The 10,714-nt window shown below is 47.2% G+C and overlaps 1 long non-coding RNA gene and 1 other non-coding gene across 2 annotated transcripts; both read left to right on the forward strand.

Moving 5' to 3' along the window:
- The first annotated feature begins 1,577 nt into the window (after window positions 1-1,577).
- LOC114806559 lies at window positions 1,578-9,102 on the forward strand. The gene is made up of 3 exons (XR_003754596.1): window positions 1,578-1,897; window positions 6,976-7,203; window positions 8,892-9,102. It is a non-coding gene; the product is annotated as an uncharacterized LOC114806559 (long non-coding RNA).
- Window positions 9,103-9,288: 186 nt separating this feature from the next.
- LOC114807076 lies at window positions 9,289-9,426 on the forward strand. The gene has a single exon (XR_003755129.1). It is a non-coding gene; the product is annotated as a small nucleolar RNA SNORA7 (small nucleolar RNA).
- Window positions 9,427-10,714: the final 1,288 nt, after the last annotated feature.

Raw genomic sequence — 10,714 nt, forward strand, 5'->3', positions numbered from 1 at the left:
AATCAGATCAGACACAGTCCCCGTTCCATGTGGGGCTCACAATCTAACAGGTAGGGAGAGCGGATGTCTTATCCCCAGGTTACTGATGAGGGAACTGAAGCACGGAGAGGTTAAGCGACTCGCTCAAGGTCACACAGCCAACTAGTGGCAGAGATGGGATAGAAACTTAGGTCTCCCAGTGCCCATTTCCACTTGACTTTCTCTAAGTCATGCTGCTTCTTTACATCATCATCATCATCAGTAGCAACATGTATTAACCCCCTACTGCAAGCAGACTACTATGCAATCCAGGGACATACAGTAGAAGTATAAGGCAAATCAAATCAAAGGGAACAAATCAGGGTGAGGCAGAAGGGAGTGGGAGATGAGAAAAAGTAGGGCCTAGTCTGGGAAGGCCTCTTGAAGGAGAGGATGATGATGGTATTTAAGTGCTTACTATGTTGGTATTTATTTATTAAGCGCTTACTATGTGCCGAGCACTGTTCTAAGCGCTGGGGTAGACACAGGGGAATCAGGTTGTCCCATGTGGGGCTCACAGTCTTCATCCCCATTTTACAGACGAGGGAACTGAGGCACCGAGAAGTTAAGTGACTTGCCCACAGTCACACAGCCGACAAGTGGCAGAGCTGGGATTCGAACTCATGAGCCCTGACTCCAAAGCCCGTGCTCTTTCCACTGAGCCACGCTGCTTCTCAACGCTGGGGTAGATACAAGGTAAACAGGTTGTCCCACATGGGCTCGCAGTCTTAATCCCCATTATACAGATGAGGTAACCGAGGCCCAGAGAAGTGAAGTGTCTTGCCCAATGTCACAGCAGACAAGTGGAGAAGTCGGGATTAGAACCCACAGTCCTCTGACTCCCAAGCCTATGCTCTTTCCGCTAAGCCATGCTGCTTCTCCAGGAGATGTCTTCAAAAGGACTTTGAACGGGAGGAGAGTAATTGTCTGATTTGAGGGAGGGCATTCCAGGCCAGAGGCAGGACGTGGACTAGGCATCAGTGGCGAGACAGGAGAGGTTGAGGCACAGTGCGAAGGTTAGCAATTGAGGAGCGAAGTGTGCAGGCTAGATTGTGGAAGGAGAGAAGCGAGTTGAGGTAGGAGGGGGCAAGGCGGTGAAGTGCTCTAAAGCCAATGGTGAGGAGTTTTTGCCTGATGCTGGGGTGGATGGGCAACCACTGGAGTTTTTGTGAGGAGCAGGTGACATATCCTTAATGTTTTTGTAGAAAAATGATCCGAGCAGCAGAATGAAATATGGACTGGAGTGGAGAGATACGGGAGGTCAGCAAGGAGGCTGGTGCAGTAATCCAGTTGGGATAGCATGAGTGATCATATTAATGTGGTATAAGTGTATAAAGTGACTTACCCAAGGTCACACAGCAGACAAGTGGAAGAGCCAGGGTTAGAACCCAGATCCCTCTGACTCCCAGGCCCGTGCTCTATCCGCTAGGCCATGTTGCTTCTCCTGCCCCTGGGTACTCAGGGAGGAGTCTGAAATGGGACTCCTGACTCTCGTTCCCCAGACCCAAGCCCGTTGGAGGAAACTCCCATCATTCCCTGGGAACGGGATAGGTTCAGGATCCTTCTGGGTATGAATGAAGGGTCCAGCTCTCCAGGGGGTGGTTGGAGAAGGGTGAGAATTTCCCCTGCAGTCAGTCCCAAGTAGAAGGAGGTGTGTTTGCTGTTCATAGTCCCTCTCAGGCACTGCTTGGCAATCTATCCTTTGGGAGAGGGATTCAGATCACCCAAATGAAACAACAAAGGAGTCATGCAGCTTTGAGGGGGAGAGGGGAAGGAATACATGCTTTTGTTTCTTCCTTCCTGTACTTTACAAGCAGATGGTCAGAGGGAACGATTCGAAGATACAGTGAAGCTCAACTTCAATGCCACCGTTCAGCTGGTGAGTAGCATTCAGGAACAGAGGTGGGCCCTTGGGCCTTTGGAGTTTGGGTAGGGAATGAGTGCAAAACTAGCAGTAAAAGGTAATTTTTGAGTGTTTACTATGTGCAGAGCACCAGACTAAGCACTTGGGAAAGAACAATATGATAAGAGTAAATAGGCATAATCCCTACCCTCAAGGAGTTTCCAGTCTAATAATAATAATGTTGGTATTTGTTAAGCGCTTACTATGTGCAGAGCACTGTTCTAAGCACTGGGGTAAACACAGGGGAATCAGGTTGTCCCATGTGGGGCTCACAGTCTTCATCCCCATTTTACAGATGAGGGAACTGAGGCACAGAGAAGTTAAGTGACTTGCCCACAGTCACACAGCTGACAAGTGGCAGAGCTGGGATTCGAACTCATGAGCCCTGACTCCAAAGCCCGTGCTCTTTCCACTGCGCCATGCTGCTTCTCTTATGGGAGAGACAGACTGTAAAATGAATTCTAGATGGGGGAAGCAACAGACTCTAAGGATATATATGGAAGGGCTGTGAATGGGAAGCGGTATCAAATCTTTGGGGAGTATGGACTCAAGGGCATGGGTGACGCAGTAGGATGGGAAAATGGGTTGGGGGAATGAGAGATTTGTCAGGGAAGGCTTCCTGGAGGACATGTGACTTTAGTAAGGCTATGGTCAGGCCCTGCCACTCAATAAAGGGCAGGCTTTATGTTAGACCAGGGTGGAAGGAGCTTCTGTGTACGTATCACAACCCCACAGTGGTCACCTCTAGTTGGTTGTGTGACCTTGGGAAAGTCACTTCACTTTTAGAGTAGCAGGATGGTATAGTGGTTAGAGCATGGGCCTGGGAGTCAGAAGGTTGTGGATTCTAATCCTGGCTCCACCACTTGTCTGCTGTGTGACCTTGGGCAAGTTACTTCACTTCTCTGTACCTCAGTGACCTCATCTGTAAAATGGGGATTGAGACTTTGAGCCCCATGTGGGAAGAGGGACTGTGTCCAACCTGATTTGCTTATATTCACTCCAGCCCTTAGAACAGTGTCTGGCACAAAGTAAGCACTTAATAAATATCATAATAATAATTAGTATTATTATTATATGTGCCTCAGTTACCTGTAAAATGGAGATTGACTGTGAGCTCCATGTGGGATAGGGACTCTGTCCAACCTAATTAGCTTGTATCTACCTCAGTACTTAGTATAGTCCCTGGAACATAGAAAGCACTTAACAAGTACCATTAAAAAAAAATGAGTCCAGAGCCCCATTCGGGCCTGAAATCACCCAATCTATCAGGCAGTGGTATTCATTCCCTCTAGACTATACTCTCCTTGTGGGCAGGGAACATGTCTATCAACTCTTTTATACTGTTCTCTCCCAAGAGTTTAGTTGAGTACTCCTCACAGACTAAGCACTCAATAAATACTATTGACTGATTATTGAGCTTACTGTGAGCAAAGCACTGTGCTAAGCACTTGGGAAAGGGCAATACAAAAGAGTAGTTGTAGACGATCCCTGCTCACAGGAAGTTTACAAGCTAGAGAAGGAGAAAACAGGAAAATAAATTACAGATGGATAGATACGTAAGTGCTGTGGGGCTGGGGGAGGGGTGAATATCAAAGTGCTTTAGGAGAAGAGGAGACCCAAGTGCAGAGGTGACACAGAAGGGCCAGCTGAGAGAGGGAAATGAGAGCTTAGTCAGGGAAGGTCTTCTGGGAGATTGATTTTAGTAGGACTTTGAAGATGGGAAAGGAATTCCAGGTCAGAGAGAGGATGTGGATAAGGGGTTGATGACGAGATAGACGAGCTTGAGAAGCAGCATGGTTTAGTGGAAAGAGCACGGGCTTGGGAGTCAGAGGTCGTAGGTTCTAATCCTGGCTCCGCCACTTGTCAGCTGTGTGACTTTGGGCAAGTCATTTAGCTTCTCTGTGCCTCAGTTACCTCATCTGTAAAATGGGAATTAAGACTGTGAGCCCCACGTGGGACAACCTGATAACCTTGTATCTACCCCAGTGCTTAGAAAAGTGGTTGGCACATAATAAGCGATTAACAAATACCATCATCATCATCAGTGAAAAAATTGACGTTAGAGGAGCAAAGTGTACAAGCTGGGTTGTAGTAGAAAATCAGCTAAGTAAAGTAGAAGGGGAAGAGCTGATTAAGTGCTTTAAAGCAGATGGTTAGGAGTTTCTGTCTGTGGAGATGGATGGACAACCACTGGAGATTTTTGAGGAGACGAGAGACCTGAACTGTGTGTTTTTTAAAGAAAAGTGATCCAGACATTCAGAGTGAAGTATGGACTGGAGAGGGGAGAGACAGGAGGCTGGAAGGTCAGCAAGGAGACTGATGTAGTAGTCGAGGCAGAATAGGATAAGTGCTTGGATCAGAGTGGTAGTAGTTTTAGGGTAGAGGATGAGATGAATTCTGGAGATGTTGAGAAGGTAGAACTGTCAGGATATGGTGACTGAATATGTGGGTTGAATGAGAGAGGATCTGAAGATAATGCCAAAAGTATGGGTTTGTAAGAGAGAATGTGATGTTGGCTACAGTAATGGGAAAGTCTGGGGGAGAACAGGATTTGAGGGGAAAGAAAGGAGCTTGATTTTAACCATGCTAAGTTTGAGGTGCTGGAGGGACATCCAAGTAGAGATGCCCCAAGACAGGAAGAAATACAAGACTGGAGAGAGGAAAAGAGGTCAGGGTTAGAGAGGAAAAGAGGTCAGGGTTTGAGAGGGAAGTAGATTTGGGAATTATCCACTTAGAGGTGATAGCTGAAGCTGTGAGATCAAATGAGGTCTTCAGGGTAGTAGGTGTAGATAAAGAATAGAAGGGGACCCAGAACTGAGCCTTGAGGGATACCGTCAGAGAGTGGGAGGCAGAGGAAGAGTCCGCAAAAGACACTGAGAAGTGGCCAGAGAGATTGGAGAGGACAGTGTCAGTGAAGCTAAAGTTAGATAATGTTTTAAGGAGGGGGTGTTGAAAGCAGCTGAGATGTCAAGGAGGATTAGGTTGGAGTACAGGACTTTGAATTTGGTCAGAAGGAGGTCATTAGTGACCTTAGAGAGGGGAGTTTCTGTGGAATGGAGGGGCCGAAAGCCAGATTGCCTGGCTTGTACCAATCCAAGTGCGTAGGCAACACAGAAGGAAGAGTGAGGGGGAAATGATGGCTTAATCGGCGAAGGCCTCTTGGAGGAGATGTGACCTTAATAAGGCTTTGAAGGTGGAAAGAGTGGTGGTCTGTCAGATATGAAAAGAAGGGGTGGAGGTTCAGGCCAGAGGGAGGATGTGGGAAAGGGGTTAGCGGAGAGATGGATGAGATTGGGACCCAGTGAGCAAGATGACACTAGAGGAACCAAGTGTGCTGGCTGGGTTGTAGTAGAGGATCAGCGAGGTAAGGTAGAGTGGGAGAGCCGTTTGAGTGCTTATAAGCCAAAGGTAAGCAGTTTCTGTTGGATGCGGAAGCAGATGGGCAACCACTGGAGGACTAGACATACAAGCCCTGAACCGGATGGAAAAAGAGCAAGGCCAGATGAGAAATAGAAAAGAAATAGGAGAAGCAGCGTGGCCTAGAGGATAGAGCACCGGCCTGAGAGTCAGAAGGACCTGGGTTCTAATGGCGGCTCTGCCATTTGTCTGCTGGGTGACCTTGGGCAAGTCACTTCACTTCTAAGGGCCTCAGTTACCCCAACTGTAAAATGGGGATTAAGATTGTCAGCCCCATGTGGGTCAGAGACTTTGTCCAATCTTGACAACTTTGTATCTACCCCAGTTCTTAGTACAGTGCCTGGCACACAGTAAGCACTTAACAAATACCACAATTATTAAATAGGTCTGGGCTCACTGCTGGGTAACCCTACCACAAAGTAATAATAATGACAATTGTATTTAAGTGCTTCCTACTACTAGCGTGGCTCAGTGGAAAGAGCCCGGGCTTGGGAGTCAGAGGTCATGGGTTCTAATCCCGGCTCCGCCACTTCTCAGCTGTGTGACCTTGAAGTCACTTAACTTCTCTGTGCCTCAGTTATCTCATCTGGAAAATGGGGGATGAAGACTGAGCCTCATGTGGGACAACCTGATTACCCTGTATCTACCCCAGTGCTTAGAACAGTGCTCGGCACATAGTAAGTGCTTAGCAAATACCAACATCATCATTATTATTATTACTAATAATAACAATGGTTATTATTATGACCTTCTGACTCCCAGGCCCACACCGAGGAGCTAAGCACTGTATTTAGCGCTAGGGTTAGATACAAGGTAACCAAATGGGACATTGTCTCACATGGGGCTTCCCATCTAAGTAGGAGAGAGACCAGGCATTGAATCCCCATTTTATAGATGAGGAAACTGAGGCCCAAGGTCACACAGGCAACTGGCAGAGCCAGGATGAGCACCCAAATTCCCCGACTCCCAGGCCCATGGTCTTGCTTGAGACAGGAGAGGAAAAGGACGTGTTTGTATGCTCTTGCTCATGATTTCAGCTCTCGGATCTGGAGTTGCACAGCTAGCGGGGGGCAGGGCGGGGGGCTCAGTGCACCTGTGCTAGTCCTGGCCATCATTCCAGTTCTCCTGGGATCGTGCCAGAATGCCGAAATGTGTTTGGACACTTTCTTGATGAGTTTTCCTTCTGTCCCACAAACTGCTATTGCTGGAGCCCTGACCCCCTGAAACTGGATTTCTTATTGTTGGAGTAAAATCTCCCCTTCATTCAGGGTCAGAGCAAACCCCAACTCAGAGCCCAATTGGAGGGTGGAGGGGGTTCATTCGACAATGCCTTAGGCTGTAGACTCTTGCCACCCCTGCTGCTCTGCCTTTGGATCACCACCTCCCCCACCATGGAAGGAATAGATTGTCCAGCCCCCCTAGATTTCTGGCCTGGGCCGGCTGCCTTGTGACCCTGGGAAGGGAGAAGCCTCTGAGTCTGACAGAACATTCAGGGTCTATCTGGGAGGGATGAAATGTGCTAGATGCCAGGGGGCAGGGATGGAGGACAGGGCAGGGCAGTGGAAAAGATTGGGTCCGTTTGCTGGGAGATACTATCTGCATGCTTGTTGATGTGCCGCTTGCTCTCCCTCTCTGAGGATTCCTGAACTGCGGCCCTGGAGGCCTTCCAGCTCGCTGGCCTGAGAGAGACAAATGAGCCCTTCATGGCCTCTCCCTGGATGAAAGCCTTCCACAGAGCTGGTCTTAGAGTGCCGGAGACGGGAGCCAGAAGAACAACAGGACAGGACAAACACCCTGTGCCGACTGCCCAGAGTCTCCGTCGATTGGTCTGAAGCAACCAAGTGTCTGAAGGCATTAGGCCTCAGGTGTGTGGTGTGTGTGTGCTTATGCACGTGCTATCCTCATCAAAATGTCTGCCTTGACTGGGCTCCCAGGTGATTCTGTGCCGACTTGATGTCAGGACCCTGCACTTGGATTTGTTTTCTTTATTCACTCCCAACCCACAGCCCTTATGGCCATATCCATAATTTATTTTAATGTCCATCTCCCCCTCTAGACTGTAAGGTCCTTGCAGGCAGGTGGGCAGGGACCATGTCTACCAACTGTTATATCGTACTCTCCCAAGTTCTTAGTACTGTATTCTGCACTCAGTAAGCACTCAATAAATATCATTGACAGAAAGTCTGAACTCTTGCCTGGTCTTTAACACTTCAGTGCCTTATCCTGCAACCTTCTCTCCTGCCCACTCCCCGCCATCAGTCTGCAAAGTGGCCAGTTTTCTCTCAGGAGGATGGCTGGATAAGAGCGAGGGGCTTTGAGATCCTCAAAGGGAGACCTAGCAGTCATGCCATGTATTGGCCTTCGTTTCTCTAAGAGCTGGATGAATCAGGGCTTTTTCTCTTAGTCCCATGGTTCCCACCCCAAAAACCTCCAGCAACCCCATGAACCGATTCTGGTCATGGTCTCCCCCTCCCTGAGGGTGAGTGAGAGAGAGTGTGTGTGTGTGTGTATGTGTGTGTGTGAGATTTCTGCTGTGTGACCTGGGACAAGTCACTTAACTTCTCTGTGTAAAATGGGGATTAAGACTGTGAGCCCCATGTGGGGCAGGAACTGTGTCCTACCTGATTACTTTGTATCTACCCCTGTACTTAGAACAGTGATTGACACATAGTAAATGCCTAACAAATGCCATAATTATAAATTATTATTATTGAGTGACTTACCCCAAGTCACACAGTAGACAAGTGGCAGAGCCACTTGTGGCAGAATCCACGTTCTCTGACTCTCACGTCTGTGTTCTTTCCACCAGGCCACATTGCTTTCCACACAAGATTGTCCTATGTGTGGTTATAATTAATGTTTGCCTGGTGCTGTTTTCTCTTTTGCCTCCTTGTCTCTCTTTGCATGTAGAGTTTTTGCTCAAAAAGAGCAACTCCTTTCTTGATGGCAGTGCACCATATGGATTTGTTCTCAGCAATTGATTCCCAATTTTTAGTATTATTATTATTAATTAATAATTGTGGTTTTTGCCAGGCACTGTATTAAGTACTGGAGTAAATATAAGATAATAGAGTTGGAAAAAGTCCCTGTCCCATATAGGGTACCTGGTCTCACTACCCATTTTACAGATGAGGTAACTGAGGCACAGAGAAGTGAAGTGACTCACCCAAGGTCACAGCAGACAAGTGACGGAGCTGGGATTAGAACCCAGGTTCTTCTTAATAATAAAATAATAATGTTGGTATTTGTTAAGTGCTTACTATGTGCAGAGTACTGTTCTAAGCACTGGGGTAGATAGAGGGTAATCAGGTTGTCCCTCGTGGGGCTCGCAGTCTTAACTCCCATTTTACAGATGAGGTAACTGAGGCACAGAGAAGTTAAGTGACTTGCCCACAGTCACACAGCTGACAAGTGGCTTATTCCCAGGCTCATGTTTTATCCACTAGGCCATGCTGCTTCTCTAAGTTGGGATGCAGCATTGTCTGAAGCCTTGTTTTACTGTGTCCCTAAAATGCTTCCTCTTCCCTGCTTGCTTTCTGTTTCCCAATTTCAGGTCTCCATCCAGCAGCTGGTTGGGTCTCCTGCTGTCACTCATTCTCCTCACATGTCCCACCCAGGCAGACTGTGTTACGGTGAGCCTAGCTTCGATACTAGGAGGCTGACCACGCTCCAGAATCTGTTTGTGATCTGGTCTTGCTATTTGATATGAAGTAAGTGACGTTGGTGGAAGTGCTCAAGGAACTGGATGTGTCGTCTGTATCATCATCAATGCTATTTATTGAACTCTTACTATGTGCAGAGCTCTGGATTAAGAGTTTGGGAGAGTACAACATGACAGAGTTGGCAGACACGTTCCCTGCCCACTACAAGCTTACAGTTTAGTGGGGGAGAATGGGATTAATATAAATAGATTATAGTCTATAATTTAAAGATACATACACAATAGCCCAGCCCTCTCAGGGTCGCACCTGGAGAGTTTTCGGCACTCTACCAGTCTCAGCTACGGGAGGAAGAGTCAAGCAGAGGCCTGCCTATTCCATTCCTAGCTTGGGCAGGGGCTAATGAGTGGAAGGCAATCTGCTACAAATCCAAACTCACCTGTGCTGGGCAGCAGTGGCATGGGAGAGAGTCGAGCGTGGAGACTTGAGTTTACTGCGCTGAAAGTGGCAATGGTAAACCACTTCCATATTTTTATCAAGAAAACTCTATGGCTACATTACCAGAACGATTGCAGGTGGAGGTGAAGCATTCTGGGAGAGATGTGTCCGTGGTGTCGCTATGGGTCAAACGACTCAACGGCGTAAGATAAGACATAATAGCCCAGATCCAGATGTAGTCCAGGTCTCCCAGCTTTAGAGAAGGCACAGCAGCACTACCCCTTTGGAGACCTTTAGTTTGGTCTGGAGCCTGATTCCACACTCTTTTTTTTAAATTATTTTTTTCGTGGTATTTGTTAAGTGCTTACTCTGTGCCAGGCACCGTACTAAGCGCTGGGGTAGACATAAGTGAATCAGGTTGAACATAGTTCCTGTCCCATATGGGGCTCACAGTTTTAATCCCCATTTTATAGATGAGGAACAGAGAAGTGAATTGGCTTGCCCCAGGTCACACAGCAGACAAATGGCAGAGTTGGGATTAGAAGCCAGGTCCTTCTAGCTCCCAAGCCTTTGCTCTATTCCCTGGGGTCACACTGCTTCTAAATCTCCCAAAGAATGTGCTGGCCCCAGGATATAAACCCTTACCCACCACCTCAATCTTCTGCACCACCCGAGCACTGGTGAACTCACAACTTCCCATAGCCCTTATGTATATATCTTACATAATTTATTACTTAGTCATGTGCTTGTGCCTTTGCCTTTTTCCTACTAACTGTAAATTTTTTCAGGGTCCATTTCTCCACTAAAATGTACGGTCTTTAAGTGCAGGGAATCAGTCTACTAACTCTATCATATTCTCCCAAGCACTTTAGTACAGTGCTCTGTATACAGTAGCCACTCAATAATTATATTTGACTGATTGAATTACAGAGATAGAAGTGAACGCAGTCTCTGCCCTCAGGAAGTTTTCAGTCCAATGGAAGAAGCAGGGTTCATGCCTCATTCCCAGGGGTATACTTTTACAGTCAATTGATCAGTGGTACTTACTGAGCACTTACTGTGTGCAGACCACTGTACTAAGCACTTGGGAGAGTACAGTACAACATAGTTGATAGACATGTTCTCTATCCACAACAAGCTTAGTCTAGAGATGCTTACCACATTTGCTAAATACTAATATTACTACAAATATCTGAATAGACAAAAAATAGAAATGACAGATGCAAAACTTAATAGGAAGAGCAGAGGAAAATAACAGGAAAATGGACTCATTCTCATG

Source organism: Ornithorhynchus anatinus, chromosome X1 (genome assembly GCF_004115215.2).
Source record: "Ornithorhynchus anatinus isolate Pmale09 chromosome X1, mOrnAna1.pri.v4, whole genome shotgun sequence".
NCBI lineage: Eukaryota > Metazoa > Chordata > Mammalia > Monotremata > Ornithorhynchidae > Ornithorhynchus > Ornithorhynchus anatinus.